Here is a 26,388-nt window from a genome sequence, read left to right as displayed (position 1 = left end):
AAAGGCAGAAGCTGAAATTAGGTTTGAAACAAAGTTAATTTCTTTTTGCAGGGAGTATAATTAGCCAATAGAGCAGCTTCTGGTAGGAGTAGCTGATCTATGGTCATTAAAATGTCAAAGACTTACTGTGTTTTTGTTCGCTTGCTTGTATTTAATACGAGCCATATGGCAATGAACAATACTTCATTTTGAGTATCCAAGAAGGGGAATTCTTATTAACAAAGGCTTTATAGTAGCATGTGTGAAAGAGGGCTTTCATTGTATTTGTAGGGTTAATTTATATGGGGTAATGGTTGGTCTCAGTTAATCCATCTGTCTAATATTTTAACAATATTTTAACGAAACCTTGAGCCAGAAGTCAGTGTAGCAAGAATTGCCTATTTTATCCATTGATTTTCAGTAAAATACTAAGGAATGAAAACCTGAAAACCTAATTCTAATAAAGGAGAATTACAGCGATCATCGATTTCAGCAGGGTCAAAATTTCATGGAACATTTATATGCTTAGCAACTGAAGAAGTGAAGTATAAATATGCAGATTTAAGATTAAATTTATGCATGTAACAGAAGCAGTTATTGCAAAACTGCAATTCTGTCATATATAGTAGTTCATAATGTTTTATAAGCATCAGGAAAAAAAAAACCACACCAAAGCAACCTTTGTGAAACATGAATGGCATGTCAGCTTTCTTCCTAGTTCATGATGATCACAAAGATGGTCCCAAATCTGTCACTGCTAAATGAACACTAAATTAATACTGGTCACTCTGGTTATTATTCCTAAGTGTGGTCATCGCTGTTCTTAGCCTTTTGATTTGAAGTGTCCAACAAACAATAAGCTGTGCTCATTACATGCAAATTTTAACTGTGTTTTCAATCTTCAGATCAGATGCTGCTGCTGAAGGAAAATGGACTTATCGGGGTACTCCTAGACCTTGACGATCCTGACCAGCCTTACCTTGGACCTCTGCCTACACCCTGCCATGGGCCCAGGAGCCTGCTTTCCTCATTCCAGTCCCCACCTGAGCGATGTTGGAAGACTTGCTGGTTTCTGGCTCAGCCACAGCCCTGCCCTGTCTAGCCATGGGCTGTGTTGGTTGAGACGCTAACCTGAAGACTGATTTTCTGTCTTGACCTCAGCCTTGACTTGTCACCGTGAATTTGCCTGGACTCTTGGTTGAGCCTGGTTGCCCGTTCTGGATCTGTCCTGCCCTGTTCACCTTGCCTGGGTACCATAGGGCTAGGCCCCGGCTGGCAAGATGCTTGCCTTACTGGCTGGGCATCACGCTTGGCTCCCAACTTCCCACGTGCTCTGGTTACAGAGCAGCCAGCCCTCACTGTACACTGTTATAAGTGTGTACTGAATGAGTCAGAGAAACTTAGATTCAGCCTAGTTGACAAAGGGATGTTGCCTATGGATGTTGGGATCATGGAATCGTAGACTCATAGAATGGTTAGGGTTGGAAAGGACCTTAAGATCATCTAGTTCCAACCCCCTGCCATGGGCAGGGACACCTTACACTAGACCATGTTGCCCAAGGCTCTGTCCAGCCTGGCCTTGAACACTGCCAGGGATAGAGCATTTACCACTTCATGGATTGATTCAGTCCCTGAAATATTAAAAAGAAATCTGAGGCAGCGTCAGCCTTAGTTGGATCCTGTTCACTAAAATAGTTGTATTTAGTGGTTACATGCATGAGTCTGTGGTTAAGGAGTTGTTACAGAGCTGTACTTGGTCATGTACATTACAATATTGAATCTGTACAGGACTATATTTAGCAAATTTATAGATTATAGCTGAACCTATTGCAAAACAAGAGGCTTTTATCAGGCGATAATTTCTTCACCTCAGAATAGATACTGCAAGACATAACTATCCCAGATGGCTGGGTGGGCAATTCCCACATTCCTAATTTACTGGGTCTTTAAAATTTCACTGCTGTCATACCCTTGAATGCACTTGTGGCTGGATAATATTTTGGTTTCTGTGGCTTTTGGAGGAATCTAACTTGGTTATTCTGCACAACATTCATATGCCTCCTCCCCCTCCTTATTGTACAAAATTTTTTGTCTTCAGATTCTTACATCTCAGAGTACATGACTCATGGCCCATTGCAGCTCAGTAAAATGTCACTGTTATGAATATAGTGCACAATGAGCCTGCCTTGCACATCTTTGGTGCAATATTTATTATTCAGATCTTGTTGGAGCCAATGGAAAGATTCCCATTAAGCTGCAAAGACATTTGGAGCAGGTCTGAGTTTGCCTTGGTGTGCCTGACTACTACTAAAAAAAAAAAAGCCCACACAGAAAAAGCAGCATATTTGTATACCCAGTAGCCATCTCTTTTATGACTTTAATGTATTCACCTGGTGACTAAATTGGAAGCTTAAGTGTACTCTGGTCACAAGACTACATACCTAGAGCCTCTGAAGAGCTCGCAGGTTTTCACATAGGCTAACAACCAGTTGCATTTAATTCTTCTTGAATGGGAAGTTTGCTGCAGATGCCCATTGCAATGTGACCCATGATGGTCTGCCTGCTAATCCTAACCTGTAAATTGTCAGGTGGCTCATGTCCATCCCTGGGAAGAGCTCTGTGCATTCCTACCACTTTCTCATGTAGAGGGCAAATCCCTCTCCTTGCCTTCTCAGCCTCTCCTTTCTAAAGATCCTCTTTTCTTTGTGAATTTCACTTTAACCCTCATTGATTGCATTTAATTTCTGATTTCTGTAATTTTGCTGCCTTGAGCTCTTTCGCCTGTTCCCATGTTTCTCCCTAGGCCCACTATTCCTTTTCCCCATATCCCTTGTCCTCATTCTTATGTATCTTCCTCTGTCCTCTCTTCCCCTGTCACCACTTTGGCTTTGATATCTCCACATCAGTAGCTGTTTGGGGCAGTGGAAGACCCAAACCTCAATGGATATGCTTTGATGACATTCCCTCCATCCCTCAGAGTTTTTACTTCTTCCTCTGTTGTCTTCCATGGCCCTCAAGGATTACCTTTTTGTAAGGTAATCCTCTTGAAACACAGCCTGTCTTCTTTCTTATAGTCTCAGAGCATTAAAATTGTGAAGACGCTGATGCTTTCTTAAGAAAAATCAGGATGTATCATACCACCCAGGATAACCTGTGATGCGCTAGTATGAATGGGATCTAAAGTAAAGGTATGCTCTGGCCTTGGTCTTCATGGAGTTCTGTTTCTTCATGATGTATTTATGCACCCAGCCTGACCACCATATATACAGTCAAAGAAACCACATGTGCAGTTTGTCTTTTGCAATGTGATAAAAATGTACCTTTTTTAAAGCCATCAATGTAATTTCCTATGACAGCACTGACCTGGGCCATTCTGTGTGGGCTCACTCATTTGGCAGAACTCCACAATAGCTGTGATATCCCAGTGGGTTTTTTGCTGGGTATCACAGTAAACCAGGAAATCACTGGCTCAGTTTCAAAGCAGGGGAAAGAAAAACAGCATAGCTTAAAATTATTTAGAAGGCAAATATGCAAATTGTTGGAGGAGTCACCATACACATTTAACCCACTCTTAACATCTTGCTTCTACTTTTAAAATAATAAACCTGAGTATTACTGTTCTTTATGTTATCGCTTTGGTTTGAGACTTAGTAATTTCTATTGCAGGAGGTGCAAAATCTCTTAAAATAGCATTTGCTGATAATAGATCATTACTACAGACCAAATAAATAGTTTAAAGCCATTATTCCTAGCTAACTGGTATTCTTTGCTAAGCCTTGAAATTATGGACTTGATTATTCTTTGAGGCTGATCTGAATTGAGACTACCTCTGCAGAAATTAATGGAGTAACAGAAAGATAAGAGCATGGAGAATAAGGCTGAACATCTCTGAAGGGAGGTGACATTTTTGGCTTAAAAGATTGTCTGGTTTTATAGTCATTTATGACTGATTCCCGGAAGACAAACGTTGTCTAAAATTAAATGCTTCAGATTTGCGAGCAACAATGAGTCATGGGTTGATGTAGAGAAAAGTGGCAAAACCAGCAATGACAGAAAGTGGATGTTAAGAATAATACAAAAGAAATCTGAGATCTTATAGCTGAATATTCGTAATTAATCTCACTTTGCTTTGGTTTTCTAAAAATATGTTATTTGAGTTTCTTTAGCTCTTTTTTAATGTCAGCAATCCCAAATAAGATGAATAATTTTTTATCCAAAATAGCAAAATATTCAAATTCAAATAAAGGAATCTATCATGCATGTGAAAATCAATCTTTTAAAAAAAAAAAAATCACTTTTTTTGAAGGTGTTCTTGTGTGTTTCTCAATTATAATGGAGTCTGATTTTAAATGACTTTATAGCTATTTTTGAAGAAGTATTAAAAATAGCTTCATGGAGTGCATCTGTTCTTCATTATTTCTCTCAAAGCTTTTAGTTTGGTCTTCGCAGTACTCTAAATAACCTCAACACATCCAGAGAGCTGGTTGGTTAGCCTGGTATTGGCACGTTAGGTGAATGATCGCAATCAAACTTTTCATGTGGAACTGTGGGATCATATCCCAAAGCATACTTTTTCCCCTAGGGATCATCATACAGATGGGGGGTATGATGGCAGCCATTTTTGCAAAGATTTCCTTCCCCGAGGTGGGAAGATGAAACAGATGAACAAAGGAATTTCTACATGAGTGCATCTTACTGCCCTGCAGTGAGGTTCCCGTTTACTTTTACGCCTGAAATATGTGGTTAATAAGATAACAGATAGTAACATCTGTGTGTTTAGTATTCAATATACTGAGAATATACTTCACAATATCAATACATGTGAAAAAGAATAAAGTTTTAAGACTGGAGTTAATACCAAAATGGGAAAATCACACTTCAACTTTTGATGACAAAGGAGAAAATAGACTCTGTTGTTAAATTCTGGTTTTTGATTCCAGACAAAATGCCGAGTGGTTTCATGGATGCTTTGTTACTTATTCATCACTGAATTATTCTGACCCTGTTTTTATGCTGGAGTACACAACTCCTGATCTTCATGTGTTAAACACTCTTCGGGAAAAAGTGTACCTTCTGTCCCTAGTAACAATAAAAAGCTTGATTTTCTAGATGTAACATAGAAAAAAAGGCAAAGAAACTACATCTAAAGAGGAAAACTTACTGTGTTTGATAAATCTGTGCCTGCACTTCTTTTGTGACTGCTGTATGCTGCACTGAGCAGTCCTAAAACTAGCACTATGACCAGCCCGAGTCAGGAGAATTCCTATTGAACAGAGCCAACACTAGGCACTTTGCCCTCTGCTTCTCCCTTCTGACCTTTTCCCTTCCTGATTAGTGATCACAGCTCAGTTTTGTGCAGAAAAGTGAGGGTAGCTTTCAAGCTGTCATACACATTCCTCTGATAACTTGAATTGTGATCATTTGAGTGGAGAATATGAAAAGCTGCCTGATAACATCCTCCTTTAGTCAGCAGAGAAGATGCCCATCTTTCCCACTTAAGTTAGGATAGGAAGTAGGGTTAGATCTTGAATGAGGGTCTTCCCTCTTTTCTTAGTTTAATATATTTACACTAGAGCCAGAAATGACTTTTACATGCTTAATATTTAAAACACAACAATGAAATAATAATTGGTAAAAGGCTGCTCTATTTATTATTACATCTTAATGAAGACATTTAGCAGTTCTCCACAGGACTGAAAATCAAAAGGAAATATTAATGTCTCCCAATGCCCTGGTGATAAGAATATGTAATTATATTTTACTTGGAAGCAAAGTGAAGGCTTCTTTTATCAAATCTCAAGACTTCTCACATTTAGGACACCTTTTGGGCCTCCCTCTGTGCAATAGGCAGCTGGACCGCACCTACCCAATAACCTGTACACCTAGAGCAATTACTTTAGCAGTGTATATGATGATGTTCAAGAATCTTAGCCCTTAGGAAAGGTGACTAAAAGGAAAAAGTATAATGTGATACATGGAATAAAGAATTCAATGCCATCAGCTGATTAAGTAGAAAAGTGTGGTTGATTTTCCAAGTCCAATGTAACAGATACTTGAAGACCTGCTTGTGGTGGTTCTCCCTCTTGCTTACATTTCCTGAACTCAAGACTGACTCCAATATAGACTAAAAACACCACCACAAAAGAAGCTGTAGGACACTTGGTGACTTGCAGTAATTATCTTCGTTTAACAGTGGTATGAGAGCTCAGCATCTGTAGGTGGGTCAGCTCCTTTTCTCCCTATTCTCCCTGACTGCTTTTTCTGTTGTCACTTCTTTGACAGGACTACTCTGAAGTTTTGGTTTGCTTTTTTTTAATTTATTTTTGTTTTGTGTTTGGTTTTGTTTGGTCTTGTAATTTTTCCCTTTGAGACTGCTATAGAAATTATGTTTCATGCTCCTTTGAGGCTGCACTGGGTAAAAGCAGTGTTGTTTAGAAAAAGTATCAAGAAGCTAGTTTTCAATATTTAAAATAATAAAATACTCTGGGGACTATTTCTTGCTCTGCCATGCTTGGGTAAAACTGCAAGTCCATAGGTGTACCCTATGGACAGAGTTAGGAATTTCAGAGAGTTGTTCAAGTTGAGTTTTCCTCTGGTGAATACAAGACTTGTCATTTAGATTTAGGCTCTTCATCAAATAAGTGACAGCAGTGCCTGGTCCTTCAAGGAAAGTTGTAAGAGCTTGGCAGATTTCTCCTTTATTGAGGCTTCTGATCTCTGTTTAGAGACTGGCCAAGTCTGTAAAGTAACAGATCTAATGTCCTTTCCAAGATCTTTATCAGTCTTATGCTGCCACTTGATACTTTAGTGGAATGCAAATTTGCAGTCTAACTATTGCACTGTCATGGTTTAAACCCAGCCGGCAACCCAGAGCCACGCAGCTGCTCACTCACTCGCTCCCCCTTCCTCCCCCTGCTACCAGAGGGAGGGGGAGGAGAATCGGAAGAATGTAACTCGCAAGGTTTGAGATAGGAGCAGCCCAGTAACTAAGGTATAACGCAAACCACTGCTGCTACCGCCAACAATAATAATGATAAGGGAAATAACAAGGGAAGAGGATACAACTGCTCACCACCCGCCAGCCGATGCCCAGCCTGACCCAAGCAGCAATCTAACCCTTCATTGTTATCTAACATTGGTGTTATCAGCACTGTTCCCTGGCTGAAAGTCAAAAACACAGCACTGAACCAGCTACTAAGAAGGAGAAAAATGACTGCTACTGCTGAACCCAGGACAGTATCCACCCCGTATTCCATACCATTCATGTCATGCTCAGATCCCACATTTTCAATATATCACCACTCTTGTGTATATATATATATGTATACATCCATACACACACAAAGAGAGAGATGCATGGACCAATCCCTATAAAGCTGCTGAGTTCATCTGGTCCATGATGTGGGGCTCCATCTCTTGTAACAGTCTTTCAGAGCAGGAGAGGCTGTGTGCAGTGTTGGATCGTTGCCTGCTGACGATACCGCAGACCTCGTCTAGTTTCATCAAAGTTCATTCTTTGTTGGGATGATGGTCGGAGGGGAGTCAGGGCCAGTCGCTGGTGACCTGAAGACATCTAGTTGATGGGCTATAAAAGTATTACACAGCAGGCAGCAGCATATAATTGACTTCATTAGCTTTTCCCCTAAAATCAAATCCTCTTGAGGTACACATCGGACTTCTCCATCTTCCCACATTACCCATCAAGTGTATCTGGGTCCCTGAGCAAAAGCAGTCCCACGAGTGGGTTTGCCTTTACCTGAAGCAGGAGTAACCCAGACTGTTTTCCCCAGCAAATTCTTCATGTGCACCACAGGAACTTTATCCCCCTCTACAATATGTAAAAGTTCTTGATGACCTGGGCCAGCCCTGTTGGCAGATCCTCTGGTGTTGACCAACCAGGTGGCCTTTGGTAAATGTGTTTCCCAATGTTTGAAAGTCCCACCACCCACTGCTCTCAGTGTAGTTTTTAACAGCCCATTGTACCGTTCGATTTTCCCAGAGGCTGGTGCATGGTAGGGGATGTGATATACCCACTCAATGCCATGCTTTTTTGCCCAAATATCTATAAGGTTGTTCTGGAAATGAGTCCCATTGTCTGAGTCGATTCTCTCTGGGGTGCCGTGTCACCACAAAATCTGTTTCTCAAGGCCCAGGATAGTGTTCCGGGCAGTGGCATGGGGCACAGCGTATGTTTCCAGCCACCCGGTGGTTGCTTCCACCATGGTAAGCACATGGTGCTTGCCTTGGCGGGTTGGTGGGAGTGTGATATAGTCAATCTGCCAGGCTTCCCTGTATTTGTACTTCAGCCATCGTCCTCCATACCAAAGAGGCTTTAACTGCTTAGCTTGCTTAATTGCAGCACGTTTCACACTCGTGAATAACCTGAGCAATAATGTCCATTGTTAAGTCCACCCCTCGATCATGAGGCCATATGTATGTTGCATCTCTGCCCTGATGGAGAGATGTGTCTCCAGGAAATGGAAGGCTCTGGCTTCCCCATGGCCAAACACACCAGGGTAATGTTCCTCCCTTCATTCACAACGTCACTCGAAATACGGTATATCTTTGGAGAAACTTGTACAGTTAAGTGCACCTGCTTTGTTTTAGGAGTGTGCTGAGTTTGCACAAAACAAGTGTAGGGACTGCCGTCTGTCACATTGACATCCTGTATCTGCAGGCTGTATTCTCTTCTGTTTGCTGTGGTGATTGAAACCCAAGGATCTACTGACCACTTGTTACTTCCAGCAAAAATAGTACTCAACCGGTTCAGCAAAGCCCTTTGAGAGTGGAGACTAATCTTAGACATTCTACAGTCATCCCTTGGTCATTCTAAAGCCAAATTCCTCAATGGCTGTAAATGTGAGAAGCTGAACAGTCCCTTGTGTATTACTGGCAAAAACTATGTGAATTGGTATTTTTCTTGCACTTAATTTTGTATTGATTTAGGTAATTTAGCAAAGATAAAGGATGATTTTAAATATTAGATGTCTGAAAATACATGAAGTATCAAGCAGAATTTTATATATACACATATATATATTAAAACGAGGTTGCGCCAATAACCGGGAATGACATAGTACCACCAACAGTGGATGGAATGATTCATAAACTCCGATAGTTCGAAGACAATCTCACCCCTTCCATTAGTTCAGCTGTGGAAAGACTGTCTCAGGAGTTCAAACAATTGAGAGATGATCTGTCTGATCTATCCAGCTCCTGTGCCAGTCAGTAGTGGGATCGTGCCTGTGAATAGCCACTGCAGTGTAGCCTGGGCAGCACAGAGAGATGCGGGTTCCTAGAACTTTAGCCCAAGCCTCCCACAGCCAAGAGATACTAAAACAGCAAATACTATCTGTAAGTAAGGTGTGACATGATGAAACTCCGAGATTAAGAGTAACAACTTTGAGAGCCAATAAATCAGCATTGTGACATGTGACTGTTAATCCAAAACAATGAATGCTTATCACAAATACAATTAGACAAACTCTGGTCAGATCTGCCGTTATCTCAACCCTTCGAGTAGCACGTTGGGCGCCGCAAAGAACTGTCGCGGTTTAAACTCAGCCGGCAACCCAGAACCACGCAGCTGCTCACTTGCTCCCTGTTCCTCCCCCCACTCTTGGTGGGATGGGGAGGAGAATTGAACGAATGTAACTCTCACGGGTTGAGATAAGAACAGGCCAGTAACTAAGGTACAACACAAACCACTACTGCTACCCCAATGATAATAATGATAAGAGAAAATAACAAGGGAAGAGAATACAACACCTCACCACCCGCCGACCAATACCCAGCCTCACTTGAGCAGCAATCTAACCCTTCCAGGTAACCGCCCCCAGTTTATATAGTGGGCATGACGTGCTGTGGTATGGATACATCTTTGGCTAGTTTGGGTCAGGTGTCCTGTCTCTGCTTCCTCCCGGCTTCTCCTCCTCCCTGGCAGAGCATGAGACTCAAAAAGTCCTTGGTCAGACTAAACATTACTGAGCAGCAACTGAAAACAGTGGTGTTATCAGCATTGTTCCCAGGCCAAAAGTTAAAAACACAGCACTGCGCCAGCTACTAAGAAGGAGAAAAATGACTGCTGCTGCTGAACCCAGGACATGCGCGTTGGTAGATATCTGACAGCCTCTGGCAATAGGTTCCTTAGTTTTAGTTGTTTGTGTGAAAATACAGCTCACCAGTAGGGAACTTACTTTCTTTTTGTTTGACTGTATATCCTTACTCTCCTGCCACACGTCAGAGATACTTGCTCAGTATTCCACTCATTATATACATGATATACTTTATGTCCTCTTCCTGATGTAAAGTACAAATCCTTACAGCATCCTTTCATTTTTCTTTGTCGATAACCAATTATTTCTGATTCTAATACATATTTTTACAGGGTAGGTGCTCAGTACCTGCAGAGTACACCAGGCAAGACTCTGCTGTTTATTCATAGAAATGTATTGTCTGTGGTACTACTAGGATTTGGGGAGTATTTTTTTAATGCAGTTTGTTGGGCTTTCTGTAGTAACACGCACATCTCTTTGGATACCATTAAACTGCATGGGTTATCTATATATTTCTTTAAATGTGTCTGCTCTTTAGTGTGCGTATTGAATACTCCATCATGCTATCTTAATTCTCTTGCTTAGGTCTTTCTGCACTTTCCTACAGTCTTTTCTGGACATTACAAACTTAAATAACTTGGTATGATATGACATTTTGTCACCTCGGCATTTATTTTTTTTTAATGCAGCATTGACTATTCCCTTTAATAATTCAGTCACTTTATATATAAACTGCATCAGATAGATACACTGTTTTAAGCTTGATTACTTACTGGTTTTTAACTACTAATTTGCTTATTTGCTTTTTCTTTCATACCCCGGAGTCATGCTTGACAGTGAAGAGACAAAATCCAAACTGTTAGCTTCTAGCAATGTCCTAGTCTGTGTTTACAGATGTGTGTTTTCCTGGTTTTGAAGTTGTAAAAGGAAGTTCATAAAAGCTGTCAGACAGGTTTTCACTGCAGATTTTATATGAGGAAGCCTCTTAAAACTTAACTCAGCCGATCTGGGTAGAAATCAGTCCTCTAAAAAAAAGAAAAAGGACAGGTGACATTGTTTAAAAATGCCAATAAATATTCTCTGTTAGTGCGCCAAATATTTCTACAGCCACTCATCACAAAAAGTAAAGATCATTATCACTATATTGCCTTAAAGTTTACCCACTCATGGTAAGCTTCAGTGCCTAGAACTCTCATCTAATAGTCTAAAGGAATATTAAAACTAACGCCAGATTTACCTTGAAGGACAGACAGAATGGACTGACAGGAAAATATGATTTGACTTAGGGAATAATTCAATTTAGTCAATGAAAGTGGAAGTGCAATTTTTATAATAATGGGCTTCTTCAGCCTGGAGAAGAGAAGGCTCTAGGGAGATCTTATCATGGTTTTTCAATACCTAAATGAAACCTTCAAGTAATCTGGAGAGGGACTTTTTACAAGTACATGTAGTGACAGGACAAGGGAGAATAGCTTTCAGCTGAAAGAGGGTAGATACAGACTAGATAGGAAAAAATTCTTCAGTGTGAGGGTGGTGAGGCACTGGCACAGGTAGTCCAGAGAAGCTGTGGCTGCCCCATCCCTGGTGGTGTTCAAGGCCAGGTTGGCCAGGGCTTTGAGCAATGTAGTCTAGGGGAAGGTGACCGTGCTCATGACAGAGGAGGTTGGAACTAGATGATCTTTAAGGTCCCTACCGATCCAAACCATTCTATGATCCTATGATAATAATCATAAGTCTCTTCAGTAGAGCTAGAGACACTCCCTTTCTTAATGTCTACTATTTTCCACTAAAGTAGCGGGCCTGAAGGGGAAAAAAATATCCACATTTTATAGCTTAGACAGTATATAAACCTCAAAAGAGTAATAAGTGGCAGTGATGGTTTTATGCAAGCATACGGAACAAGTTGTTACCGAGTTGTATTTTGTATTGGATTTGGTTTTGCTTTTGGCTGTTGACAGAAAAAATGGAATCTGATTGTAGAATTTGTTTTTTTGAGTAGCTGGATATGGAGTACATTACCATAAGCTGTCACTTTCTGATTCTCTTAACTCATAGTTATGAGTTAGTATAAGGGACTGATTCTTTCACACTTCATAAATCAATTGTCTCTGCATTTCTAAACAAGAATAACACTTAAAATGGCACATAGACAGTATTTGCCATAAATACTCTTATTACTAATGGATTGCTCTAAGTGCAGCTCCTAAGCAACAACTTTTGAGCAGGTAATCTAAGAAGTATCTAACTGAACAACAGAGCAGAGTATTAGCTTGCTGCTTTAGCTGTCCTACTAGAATATTTTATTATGTATTTATTTCAGCCATACATGGAATGTTCATTTATTGAATACAGATTAATGATAGGAAATATTTTTTCAAAGCAATTTGTTGCATTTCAGGTATTATATATCCTTTTTTTTTCTTCCAAAGACAACTAGAGCCTTTACTTGTAAAAGCACTCAAACAACTGAGTAGCTTTTTATAGTATATGAATAACTCCAGCACATAATTATTTTTCTTTTCAAACTTTGCCATTAAACGTTGTAATACATATCTGTGCTGCATATATCGCATATATAATCTGTTTTGAGGGATTTATTTTTGTGTATTTAAGTTCCACTTTTGTTATTCTCATAACCTAGAAAGTTCTTGGCAAGAAAAAGTAATGATTACTGTAAGGCAAAATGTATTTTTGGAGAACAATTATAATCTTTACCCAGGCTTTTCCCAGAAATAACCTTTCCTTCTATTTTCACCATGTTGCCATTGCTGTGCATGCATTCAACCATTTCATGAGCAGTGTAGCCAAACATCCACTTACCATCACATCCCCCACAAGTTCTTCCTATTCACAAATAGCGAGCCTAGGAGGGCATCTTTCTAGTTGGCTCACTGAGTACCTGTGACAAGAAGTTACCTTCTACTAACTTCAAGAATTTCCAAGACCTGCTCGTCACAGCAATATGATATTCCCAGTTGATGTCTGGGAAATTAAAACCTCCCATAAGGACCAGAGTTACCAATCTAGAAATTTCTCCAAATTGCTTATTGAGTAATTCAGCAGTGCTTACATCCTGATTGGGTGTTGCGTAATAGATATACACTGCAGCATCTCCTTTATTTTCCAGCCCTCCTAATCCTTACCCAGAGGCTCTCAATCACATCACTAACAGTAAGGGCTATACAATCAAACCTCTCCCTTACATGTAGTGCACCATCTCTGCATCTCCTGCCCATGTTCATGTTTGAAATAGCAAATACTGGTAGAAGTGCATAAGAAAGAGGTGCCAAGTTGATGATGGGGTATCATGAAAATAGAACAGATGTTGCTTAATTAATCAGTTAATCTTTAACATTTGATCTATTGCTGCTGAAATTCTGGTTATTCTATAAATGCCTTCTATGGTCTCTTATGACCTAAAAAGCCCAAAGGCTGTTTGGAGAGGGTTGTTATTTTAAATGTTTTGCAATTTAAAATATGTAAAAATCTGCTTGCAGCTCTTTTCTAGACAATGCTGTATGCAGATATTCTTCAGAGGAAGGATGAATATGAACTAAACCCCCACAGTGTTCAACCTTGCCAAACTGTGAGGAAGTTTTACTGTCAATTTGAATCAGAATTAAAAACTTTCCTGCCAGCAGCCATCTCTGCACTGCCTTGGAGACAGAGTACCTGAAAGACATTCTTTAAGACAAAATTGAAATACTTATTGAGGCTTTGTAATAATGGCAGATTCTGAGCCTGCTTTTTGTTTCTCATGTTGTCAGTGCTGAAATCAGGTATTCAAAGAGTTGAACTAAACAGATTTTTAGCACAATAGAAGACCCATAAGTGAAGAAATTCTTCATGTTTCACATGTCTCTGACAGAATGTGATGTTTGAATCTATTTATCCAGTTTAGGTTACTTACATTTGCTATCCAGACAGCCCATTTCTATGGATTTCATGAACGAGCAAAGGTCTAATTGCTCAAATGTCTGGTAAGAGTGTGCATAGCTACAAAAGCTTCTGTGGATTCCATCAGAAACTGTAATTTAGGCATTGATAAAAAGCAGTGAAAGAGGAAAGGGAGGTGCAATAACCAAGGTATAACAGAGCAGTTACAGAAATATAGCTGAAAGAAATATTCTGACAGTGTCACATTCATTTAATGGGAAGAAAAAAACCCCATTAAATAGAAAGTAGGAGGCTTCTTGGCCCCAGCTGAGGCCTTGAAGGTGTGAAATGATGCTGTGGACTTAGCCAAACAAAAGATTGCAGGGAAGGTCAATAGGATGTGAAAGGAGAGAAAATCATACAAGGTGCCCAGAAATTTCAAATTGCACATTGATTTAGAGGAGAGCACAGGAGAACAGGGATATAAGGGAAATTACAGATGTTATGTGAAAACTTTCATAAGTTATGAGCAGCCCAAATAATAGGAAAAAGAAAAGGAAAATAAAGAGGGTTTGGAGAATTTTATTTATGGGAGTGGAGGGGTGGAGTTTTATTTCTCCCTGGGGTTAACTGAATTGTAAAATAGAGAGCAGGATGTAAATAATTCACTACAGTCCCAGCTAACTGAAGTTTTCTGCAGGAGGATACAACTCAGTGCCTGTGTAGTATGCAGTAATACTAGTAGCCCTGATCAGCTCTTCTGTGGTGGACTTTAGAGCCTTTTGGGACTTCTTTCCAGGGCAAGCACAAATAACGTATTGTGTATTATTGGATGCAGAAATAGAATAACCTGATGAAAAAAAGTACCCCTAAACCACATAAGTAAATAAAGAAATGAATGTTTTTCCCTAAAATATTTACATCAAGAAATTAGATGAAGTGATGATTATAACTAGCAGTTTCTGGGCCAGAGATACAAAGCAACCTGTTTTAATTGTATCCAGCAATGGGCAGTGGTACAGCCACACATTAGTCACATCCTCCCAGTGGGTCATGAGCCATTTGTCCTACCTGCTTTCAGTCAAATGTTTTATTTGGACAAGCTAGGGTTCTCAATTCACTCTATAAATTGTTTAGATTGTGCTAGTGCTGCAATTCTAATAGCATTGTAAAAAAGGCTTGTAAATAAATAGTGCTACTGCCATACTTGTGAATTCAGCCTTCAGGCAGATTTTCAATAAATGGCGAGAATGTGAATGGTAACAGCATGGAGTCCTGAAGAACTGCCAGTTTTGCAGAAAAGGAAAGTAGAAAACAAACAAAAAAACCAATAAGGATAACCTGCTTAGAACAGTTATTTTTTTTTGGCCACCAAAGCATTTTTTATAGAAGCACTGTGCTGAAGTAAAGATGTTTAAGCAAGTTGGTAAGTATCAGTCCTAACTACCATGGCGGTTGACAAAATATGATGAAAGCAGTATCAGCTATTGAGTGTGTATGGACACAGTTTAATGTTGTCTGAACTGATTTCAGACAGGATTTTTCATTTTCATATAGGATTTATTCTCCTTCAGTAAGAATCAAGGTCAGAAAGAGGCTGTGCCTTAAAAGTGGCTTTACTGCGACTATGCCCGGTTTCATCACATTTCATAACATAACATTTAGTTACGAGATTTTTCCTGTTGACTTCAGAGAGAGTTGGGCTGGGCTCTTAATGCTTGGTACATGGAACATTTAATTCACATTGTTCTCTTTCTAAATATCACACATTTCCTTTTTGTGGGGGGAAGGGGAAAGAGTTATGTGCTAATGCTCAGGCTGGGCAGAATTTGTTTGATAGCACAGCTGATGTGTTACTGGCACACCACCGCAAAAGTGAAGCATAGTGTTCTTACTTCAGTATGCATCTGTTGCTGTTTATTAGCAAGAGGGTTAAAGTCTTATTCCATTTATCTGTCTTTTTGCCTTTGGTGGCGTGGGGAAAGGATTAATACAATTTGGGTCTGAACAACTGTAGTAAACTGGGACTGATGCGTAGCATAGCACTGTAGACAGATGCATGTTTACCTATGTTTACATAAAAAGTGGAACTCTCTTCTGATTTCATTTTCATTAATGGGAAGCTATGAATAACTTACTTAAAGTAAGTGGATTTACATAAATGCAGGACTAGGTATAGACACAAATGTGTTAGACTAACAAACTGCATACAGTCTAGGATACTCAATAAAGGAAAATAATTGGATTATATTTTTTGTACAATGTTTTTTGTGATCTTTCAACAAAGGACTTTGTCCCCATCTACAAGTAAGTATTTTCAGTAGGTGGTTTAAAAGACTTTATATTAATATGGCATCAGTTATTCACACTTTATCATTTCTCAGTTGTGTACAATAGGAAATAAAGCCTGCCATACTTTGGCACCATCCAGTACAAAATGTTACCGAGAAATGTCTTCTGCCTCACAGATCATCAGTGCCACATTCAAGCTGCCCCTTCTCTGCTAAAATTCGTACTGAATTTTGAATTATATTACTGCTTTGACCCTGATAGTCAACATTTTCCATGGTGTATCGAAACAACCAACTAACGTCTCAAATAAGAGCCATCAAACTGTCAAGCAAACTTTCTTTGCCTGACATTGTGAAGCTTGTGTGTTCGGATGTCATACGGTTTTCTGGCCAGTCAGGCATGCGGCTAAATAACCACAGAAATTAGACTGCCACAAACCTCCTTCCCCTGCACTTACAACATAATATGCTATTCATATACTTACCTTCTCTAACTTCAGTACTTAGTAGCACATATAGTTATATAGTTAAAAAGGTTATATGAAAAATACTCAGTAAATACATTTTTTGTTTTAATAGAGTAAGATGAAAGCAGAAATCTACATTCAAAGGTAGAGGTAGGTAGTCATGTTGCCTTTGCTCAGTATGATAAAAGCAAATACTGTGGTGTTGAGCCACAATCTGATGATAAGTGGTGCTGTTGCTAATCCAGACTGGTCCAGAGCTGCAACATATGCTGCAGTGATGTAGTTTCATGTAAAGGAAGAGTGGGAGATCAGCAGTAATTTTAGGAAGAATGCTTACAGCAAAATGAAGAAAAAACATTTCTTCCTTTAATTTCCTTTTCTTGTGTTTCTTTTTTATTTATCTTATATTTTTATCGTTGCAATTGTGTTGAATTCAGATAAGGATTATTTGATGCAGCTCTTTTTGGGCATTTATAGATTATTCTAATCAGTAATGGTGAACTTCAGCCCTTTGCTAAATTTCAGTGATACCAGATATCTCATTCATACCCTCAGGACAAGAAGCTGGAGTTTTAGAATATTTCAAGAGGAACCGTAACAGCTTGTTTTTCACTGCAATACTGCAATGACTGACAGTTAGAAAGATAATGTCATTAAAAGTTTTGACATAAGAGAACTGTGAGCTCTTCAGAAAACTTCATTGTATTTCCTCACATTTACAACATAGTCCAGCTCTTGTATTCTTCACTGGAGCTCACTGGAGTTTTGCCTAAATATAGAGCAGAATGTCAGACTTCAGTTGATGCAGCCTAATGATCTATTAATTCCTTTTTTGTTCACCCTTGTTTTGCAGTTTTGCTAGTGGCATTGAGTCTGTTAGTGGCATTGAGTCAACAAAATCTGTTGTTTAAAATAGGTGGTAGATTTGGAATTACTTGTCTAAATTTCATGGAAGGTTGTAACTTTTGCAGACAGTGGGTCAACATTACAGATACATAGCACTGTCAATATGTGTATATGAACATGTACAATAGTAGTACTTTTTTAGTGTTGCCAGTTTGCATTTTAGATCATAGCCTTATCTCATTTGGTGTGTTTTCCTTAAATTATCAGATTTGAGACTGAGATTGAAACTGATTTGTTATCAGACACAATGCTGCTTCTATGAAGAGCTATTGAGAGAAGCACTTCCCAGTTCTGGGACCTGTGCAGGAGCATTGCACCTTGTCGTGGTTTAAACCCAGTCAGGTAATTCGTTCGCTCACTTCCCCCCCTTTCTTGCCCTCCCCCTGCTCTCGGAGGGACGGAGAGGAGAATCAAAAGAATGCAACTCCCACGGGTTGAGATAAGAACAGTTTAGTAACTAAGGTATAACACAAATCACTACTGCTACCACCAATGATAACAATGATAAAGGAAATAACAAGGGAACAGAATACAACACCTCACCACCCGCTGACCGATAACTCGCCCCCCAAGCCCGACCAAGCTCCGACCGATACCTCCTCCAACCCTGCAGTCTCCCAGCCCTTCCGGCTAACTCCCAGTTACCTCCTGGGCATGACGTGCTGTGGTATGGAATACCTCTTTGGTCAGTTTGGGTCAGGTGTCCTGTCTCTGCTTTCTCCCGGCTTCCCCTCCTCCCTGGCAGAGCATGAGGCTCACAAAGTCCTTGGCCAAACCAAAACATCATTGTTATCAGCTCTGTTCCTGAGCCGAAAGTCAAAACACTGCACTGCACCAGCTACCAAGGAGGAGAAACATGACTGCTACTGCTGAACCCAGGACACACCTGCCCTAGCTCCATGCTGGGATGAGACCTTATTCCACACTCCTTCTCCTCTCTGCTTTACTTTTCGGTGGAGGTGAACCTAGCTGTGTGGATTAGGCAGGCCTCCCCCCGAGTCACTGCTGAGGTTCTAGTCTATAAAATCTGCTTAGTTTATGCATAGTTTGGGAATGTTAGTTTGAATAAAAGAAAGACATATTAATATTAGCTGTGAAGAAAAGACTGAAAATGTGAACATAAATGTCCTCGTATTAGAAGACAAAACTATCAATTTTTTTTTTTTTTTTAGAGACTGGTCTTATTTTCCTTCCTACAGTGATGTTTGGAAATAGTTTTTTGCTTTTGTTGAGGGTGTCTTTCTGTTTGCTATGATAAAGCTTGCAGAGATGATGCTTGTCAAACAGATGAATCCCTTGTGTAATTTCCTTGGCTTCCCTGGAGCTTTTCCCAGTGCTATTTCAGGAGAATCTCAAATGGTGCATAAATGCTTTCCCTGGTTGGAGTACTCTCTTGTTCTGCATACACAGAAACGATGACTGTAACTTGGCCCTTAAGCCCTTTGGCTGTTCGAAGAGCTGTGTTCCCCACTAAGCTTCATGGTGTGCGTCACTGGCATTAAGTCTAATAATGATGAAGACTGGTGTTACATTATGTGTCTCACAGCATGCAGCTTGAAACCAGAGGTCTAGGATCCACCCTTCATCCTCTTCTAAGGCTAATTAAGGTGCTGAGCTAGAAACACCAACCTTTTTCAAAGCAGAATGCACTTCCATGTTAAAAAAATACTTAACTGTTTTAAATAAAATAGGTTTATAATTGAAAGGGTTAAGTTTATTCTATGAACCTATTTTTTTTTTTTCATGGAGGGAATGAAGCAGTTTTCCCTGTTCTTCATAGGAATCTTCTACAGATTTTCTTACAAAAACAGACAACTCCCAACTTCAACATACTGTGCTCTCTTGGACTTCTCACCTCCTCTCCTTGACTCTGAACTGATATATCCATCAGAGATAAACCATTTTCTCCTCTTCCTTCTCTTTCTCACCACCACCACCCCCCACCCCCTCCCCCCCAATCCCCCACCTTAATAACAGCTGTTTAAGACCTGTTGACAAGCATATCAACTGCATAGTCATGAGGGGGCATTAACTTCTGGTGGGTATGTATGGCAATGGGCCATTCTAAACAGGTTTTGGAAAACAGTTTTTGTCTGCCAGCAAAGGAATAGTGAGCCTGAGAGGAAGGATAGGAGACAGAGAGATTGATGAAATCTCTGCCACAAGAAGAAATGCATGAAGCTGCTTTCTTCTCCCTCCTCATTTTCTGGGTCAGACTTAACAAGTACAAGAGAGCTTGTTCCAGAAGAAAGAAAGTGTGTAGACAATGAGAGGTGGTGCTGGAGTAAACGGCCTGTTTTCTGAAAGAAATGTGATGGGTCAGCTGGTTTTTAGCATGTCCAGCTTAAATTCTTGGCTGATGGTAAAATATGTCAGTTGAATATTTTATTCACTTGAATATAATGCCAATTTAGATTAAGGAAAGCTATGTGTGAATTCAATAATTTGGTCAAGAAGCCCTATCAGAAATTTAAATATTTTCATCAAAAGTTAAAGTATTTTTAGTTTACTTTTTTATTATTAATTGCTTTACGTTTCCATTTCAGAACATTTTGCACCCATGCAGTAAGGAAGAATAGCCATTCCAAGGTGACAGCACTTTTATAGGCTTCCTTGTTTGTTTCTCTAGAGAAAAACTGAATAAATATTTCAGGCTGAGGTGTTTTATTTTTCTTCTCAGCTTCCAAGTCAGTAGCTGATGTGATAATAGTTTTACAGATTTAGCTGAAAGCACCCCTATGTCCATTATTTAGCATGTAGAGACATGGGGACAAAGCCAATCAAGAGTCTCCCAGATTTCAAGAGGCACAATTGATATTCATATACCACATCAAAACTGAGCTTTTCAGGGTTTTTTTAATCATTCTTTTGCATTGGATCATCTTGATGAATTCGTTTGCTTGTCCCCAGTTCAGTTAAACATTATTTGAATGTGCATCTACTTAAAACTGATTCTCAGATTTCTGGAAATACATCTTTTACTTGAATTTGTGGTTTTACTTTAGTTTTAGTTATTCTGTATCTCATTGTAGTTGATGTTAAAATTTGACCTTTGAAGGTGTTTAGAAAGATTTTGTGATTCAGTACAGATTTCATCCTTCTGTGACAAGCTCTAGTTTCTGCTTATTCAAAGAACGACAGAGATTCTGGAAGAGCAGGACTGAAAATTAAGTGCTAATTTTCTGTTATTATGTTACATTATCAGAATGATGGTCTGCAGAGAAGACTGGCTTCAGAAAACAGTGTACTTCTATAGTGGTGAGTGGAGAAAAAGGCTGATGAAACTACTTTCCAGAACTAATAAAAGTTGCAAATGATTACTGGTAGTGGCTTTATCTCCAACTCACATCTTCCACTATTTGAAGAAAAATGCTGCTATCAAAAAGAAATTCCTAAATGTGGGTATGTAGGCATCTTACAAGAAGTTTTCAAAATTTCAGTACATTTTCAGGGTTTTTTTCTTTGCCATAATCTCATTACTAAATGTGGTTGATAGCAATCAGTCAAAAATCCAACAGTATCTTACCAAATCAAATCAAATAACTTATGTTCCATTAAAGAAGGACGGTTTCTTCTTCTACACTGATGCAAGTATCAGTAGTTTCATTGCTGTAAATAGGACAAATCAGTGCAAATGAGAACACAATCAGTATTGAAGCATTTGAATGTTTTGTATGCATACCAAATAAACACAATTTATGTGCTGCAGGATAGCTTAGGAAAAGAAATTATTATGCTGAAATGATCTTTGTTCGTCTTTTCTCAATTAATTATTCTCTTTGTAGTAATGACATAATCTTGTTATTAACAGCTAGTAGAATAACAAGTTTTCTCCACTAATAGAAATTGAAATTATTAATTAAATTGAATTGAACCATAAGTTTTAATCATTGTCACCATACCCATATTTCCCATGCCTTTCTGTTTCCTGTGGTGTAAAATAAAAAAGTTGTTCAGCAGTTGGACATAATGATCTCTTCAGGGTCTTTTCAATCTAAGTGATGCTACGATTCTGTGATAGCAAATCAGATATTTAATAACCAACCACCTGTAAAAATGGAAGAGTAATATAGACTCATGTGCTTTTAAATTAATGCCCTTCATAATCCTTTTTTTAATATTGGCACTTAGAAGGGAAAAAGTTCACCAGAGATATACAGTAAGTTAAATGTTTTATATAAATTTTATGGGAAACACACTGGAGAGCAATAAAAACATGGAACTTGATTTCTTTTTGCTTGATTTGCAATGATTTCTTGCATAGCAGCAATGGGGAATGGCTGTGATTTACCCATTAATTTCAGAAGACTGAGAAAGTAAAAATTGCATGGAAGACACAAGTTCAAAGAGAGGCCCTTCTCTGAGTACCTGCCCAATACTAAATCAAGTTGCAGTACTTTTCCAAGTGCATCTGTTTTTCTGACAGCTGTATTTCTTTTGCTTAAAGCCTATGGGCCCATGTGAATTTGTCTACCAGGTATGATTTTGGCTCAGGTTATGGCTTGTTGATTGTTGCTTTGGTTGTAGATTCTTTGAGTACTTTTTATGCAGTGTTTGCATAAGAACATAGAAGATAGGCTTATCCTTTTTTTAGGGTACCTAGTTATTATCGTGATACAAATAAGAAATAATTACAAGAGTGGCCAGTAGAAATTTCTGGCTTATTGCTGAAAACTTCTTAGACATAACACCAGTGTCACAACATTTCAAACCACCTCCTGAGAAATACTGCTTCCTGCCAAATCTCATTGGTAGTTATATGTAAAACAACTGTTAAGAGCTTGCACTGAGTGAGAATGTGTTGACGTAATGTGTAGCTTAATCCAGGTGCCATATCTGCATTCTTTGATATATTTACCCATATTTTAATGGTGATGCATACACATGGATTGAAAAGCCACATATGTTTCTGGGGAATAAAGTAAAGAAAAAAACACTTTTATAGTTTTGTAGCTGGCTCACAGTTTCGACTCGGATGTTTTCTGAGACATAACACAATTTTTAATTGACTTAAAAAAGCTTCACAAGGGACCTCTGAACAAAATGATCATGGAACAAGGGGGAAAATACTGGTTTAACTAGTATAAAAGCTGAGAAATATTTTTAATTTCAGACCTCTGCTCTCCTTGGGCACTGTCTGTATGAACCTCTTTAGAGAAGTATTGAGATTCAGCATATCTCAGTCATTAATTTCACAGAGGGCAGGTAGTCTCCTCTAGCAGCACTCAGTGTTCTCTTTTCTCCATTTTTAATCAGTTTGGATGCTGTTAAACAACAGGAAATTCAAGTAGTATGGTAAATGCTAATTATGGAAGAAACTGCCTATCAGTGATGAAAGCAACAGATAAATAATTTTTAATTGCTTCAGGACGAAAAAAACCCAGACAACCACCAAATCATCCAAAATGAATATATTTATTATACATAAAACCCAAGTCCATCGAAATGCCGGTTCTGGGTTTTAGCTAGGGCTGAGTGGCAACTTGAAATGTACAGCATTTCTCAAGATGGGAGGGATCGTATTAAATTAAATTGGATTTCCTTGCAGAACATGATTTCAGGGGCCTGTGGAAGCTCCTCAATAATATTCTGTCACTAAACTGAATGACAAGGTTGCTGTGATTCCCTTTTATACAGTGGATGAAATAATTCCAGTTCTGGTTACTGTCAGATCATTCCTGTCAAGAAGCGTAGTCCCACAGGTAAAGTCCCTAGAAAGAAATATTTTGGGGAAGTATTTGGAATGAATGATTCCAGGACTAAACTATTAAAAAAAAAAAAAATCAGGAAAGCTCTCTGTCTCATTGTGAGATACTCATTTACCCTGTGCTATTTCAAATAACACAAATTAAATTCAACATCTTGTTTTTTACAGACAAAGAAAAGGATGTAAACCTTATAAAAAGTGTGAAAACCAGCTTTTGGCATAAGTAGGAAAGTAGGAAACTCTTTGTTCCTGGTGGCTGGTTAAATCCACTTGGGATGGGAATGGTCATATTTACCCTGGGAGGTTATACTGGGAAGGAGTGAACCTTTCCTTTCTCCTATCATAGGTGGCCCTTGTGCTGACTCACTGACAGCTGTGGCATGTCAGACTCAGCTTGGCTCCGTTCAATGCAATTCTTAGCCAAGGATCCACCTGGGCATCAGTCCCTCCCAGCAAGCTCCCCACCCAACAATGCCAGAGCTCTTACTTGAGCAGATGTTTTTGGATATTCCTATATAGAAATTACTCTACATTGCTCTACAGAGTAAAGCATGATGATGATTCCCTTCATATTATACCATCACCAATTCTACTCTGTGATTCTACTAAGTCCACACTAAGGACTCCTTCCTTATGTTTGAATGCCTTGATAACTGGTTTGAAGTGCTCTTTTCCCTGAGTGAATCTCTGGGAAGACACAGTTCCAAGCTGAATTAGCTTTTGCATGTCATCTCTGCTGAGTTGGGGACAAAAATGTAGGATCAGTCTTGGTCATCTGTGATTGCCATCTGTGACTGCAGCACAGTGAGGAGGAGGACCACATACAGAATAAAACATTTATAATTGCAAATAGTGACCACAAATGAAACTCTGTTGTCTCTAAGGCCATCTCTGAGACCATCAAGTAATTGTTTGATGTCAGTGAACTTTGCCCTTCATTTTATCTGTATTTTCTTTCCTTGCATTCAAATCATTGTTATCCTCCCCTCCAAGTACCTGTTCATTCAGTGAGATCAGAATTCCTCATCTTACATTTCCTCATATGAAGAAGTTATCAACTAAAACAGTTGAAAAAGGGCTAGGAAAAAGTGGTCCCACTGTGGCAAATGTTTCTTCATCTGACCAGCCCTATGTCTCCCATAGTTTGTTTCTTTCTATAAGGAAGTCAGGACCAGGGAGTTCAGTCTAAGCAGATTCTGGTGAGTCATTTTTCTGTCTAAGGAGTCTGCCTTGCCCAGTTCTCATCTCTGACTCATTGTAGCTGTAAATGGTGGGGCCTATAATTTTCAAAGGGCACATACTACAACCCTTCTCAGAACATGTAATCTGCTTTTACAAGTAATTTCTCTATAAAGTACATTTTGTTCTCTTCTAAATCCTGATTCCTGGCATTGGCAAGTTCTTCAGGACTGGACTGCAGTCAGAAATGTTAAAAGTTTACAAGTATTCTTTAAATAATACTTATTTATGTAATTCTTTCATGTATATAAAAATAAATCCTACTGACTCAGTTAAAACTATAAAACTTGGATATAGAGAAAAACTAATTTTTTTTTTTTTTTCCTGAGGTTGAAACAGATGTGTCCACTGCTTGTGCTACTGCACCATATGGATTTAATAAAAACTCTTGTATTTGGTGGACTGAACTTCTTTCAAACTTTGCCCACGCTATTTTTAGTTATATTGAATGTGAAACTGGGATAAACTTTTGCTGTTTTGATGCAGGCAGAACCTGTATTAATATCTGAGGTGCCTTCTGTGTGACAAGATGACACCTGGTTTTCCTTGCATACTATGTCCCTCAGCTACAGGAGAAAATCTAGTAGATAAAGTTACTGAGTCTCAGGTCACAGAGTGATGTACCTTGCTATGGCTATTTGACTAGTAAAGGGAAAAAAACAGAGTCCTGTCTTTTTGTGATTCTATTTTAGGAACTCATAATTTCTCAGAATCTTCCTTTGGGTTGGAGTTCCCTACTCCTGTTCTGAACTCACGGGTGATTTCTGAAAAGCAAATCCAAGGAAAATGCTAAAACAATTGGTAATGTTGTAATACTAAAAGAAAATGTTACCATACTTGAAAGAAAAAGATGTAACATTAGTGGAGTTTTGTCAGGTTCCAGCAGTGAAGGAACTGTAAACTGTAAAAAAAGGAAGTACAAGTCAGCTAGAGGCACCTCCCAGGCCCATATTATATATGCATACCTACATGGTTGTGGAAGGCAAGATGCCAATGGTACAGTTCCTGTATAAGGGATCGTTACTGTTTTAACACCTTATGTTAGGGTTACTGTTGGACTTGATGATCTTGAAGGTCTTTTCTAGCCTAAGTAATTCTATGATTCTGTGATTAGGCAGGAAAAATTTAACTTGCAAAGCGAGCATTAGGATCCAAACTTTGTTGCTTGGACCTAACTACAGTAGTAATAGAACTGCAAAAGCATGTCAATAGTAGCTATGATAATAATACTATAGCTACTTCTTTCATGACACTTTTCATTGTCTGGTAAGTTGATCCTGGGTGGACACCACATGTCCACCACAGCTGCTCTATCACTCCCCTCCTCAAATGGATAGCGGGGAGAAAATACAACAAAAGGCTCATGAGTAGAGGTAACGACAAGAAGAATTCACCAGTTGCCATCACAGGCAGACTCGATTTGGGGAAAATTAAGTTAATTTCTTTCCAATCAAATCAAAGTAGGATTATGAAACATAAACACAAATCTTAAAACAGCTTCCCCCCACTTCTCCCTTCTTCCTGGGCTTAACTTTACTGCTGAATTCTATACCTCCTCCCGCCCAACAGCCCAGGGGATCAAGGGATGGGGGTTGTGGTCAGTTCATCCCATGTTGTCTCTTCTACTCCTTCCTCCCCACACTCTTTCCCTACTCTAGCGTGGGGTCTTCAAACGGGAGACAGTTCTACATGAACTTCTCCAGCCTGGGTCCTTCCCATGGAGCGCAGTTCTTCATTAATTGCTCCAGTGGGTCACCCATGTTGTCACAGGTCCTGTCAGGAGCCTGCTCCAGTGGGGGCTTCCCACGGAGTCACAGCTTCCTTCAGGCATGCCCATCTGCTCTGGCACAGGGTCCTCCAGAATCTGC

General features: G+C 39.2%; 1 long non-coding RNA gene across 1 annotated transcript; it reads left to right on the top strand.

Annotated features, from left to right (window-relative positions):
- Nucleotides 1-2,668: 2,668 nt before the first annotated feature.
- Nucleotides 2,669-3,722, top strand: LOC133275367 (uncharacterized). The gene is made up of 2 exons (XR_009745483.1): nt 2,669-3,167; nt 3,646-3,722. It is a non-coding gene; the product is annotated as an uncharacterized LOC133275367 (long non-coding RNA).
- The last annotated feature ends 22,666 nt before the right edge of the window (nt 3,723-26,388 follow it).

The sequence above is a fragment of the Pezoporus flaviventris genome, unplaced genomic scaffold (genome assembly GCF_033815535.1).
Source record: "Pezoporus flaviventris isolate CSIRO_AGI_PZ_B2104156 unplaced genomic scaffold, CSIRO_AGI_Pfla_v1 ptg000002l, whole genome shotgun sequence".
NCBI lineage: Eukaryota > Metazoa > Chordata > Aves > Psittaciformes > Psittacidae > Pezoporus > Pezoporus flaviventris.
The sequence above is the reverse complement of the archived record's forward strand: the minus strand, read 5'-3'. Positions and strand labels throughout refer to the sequence as shown.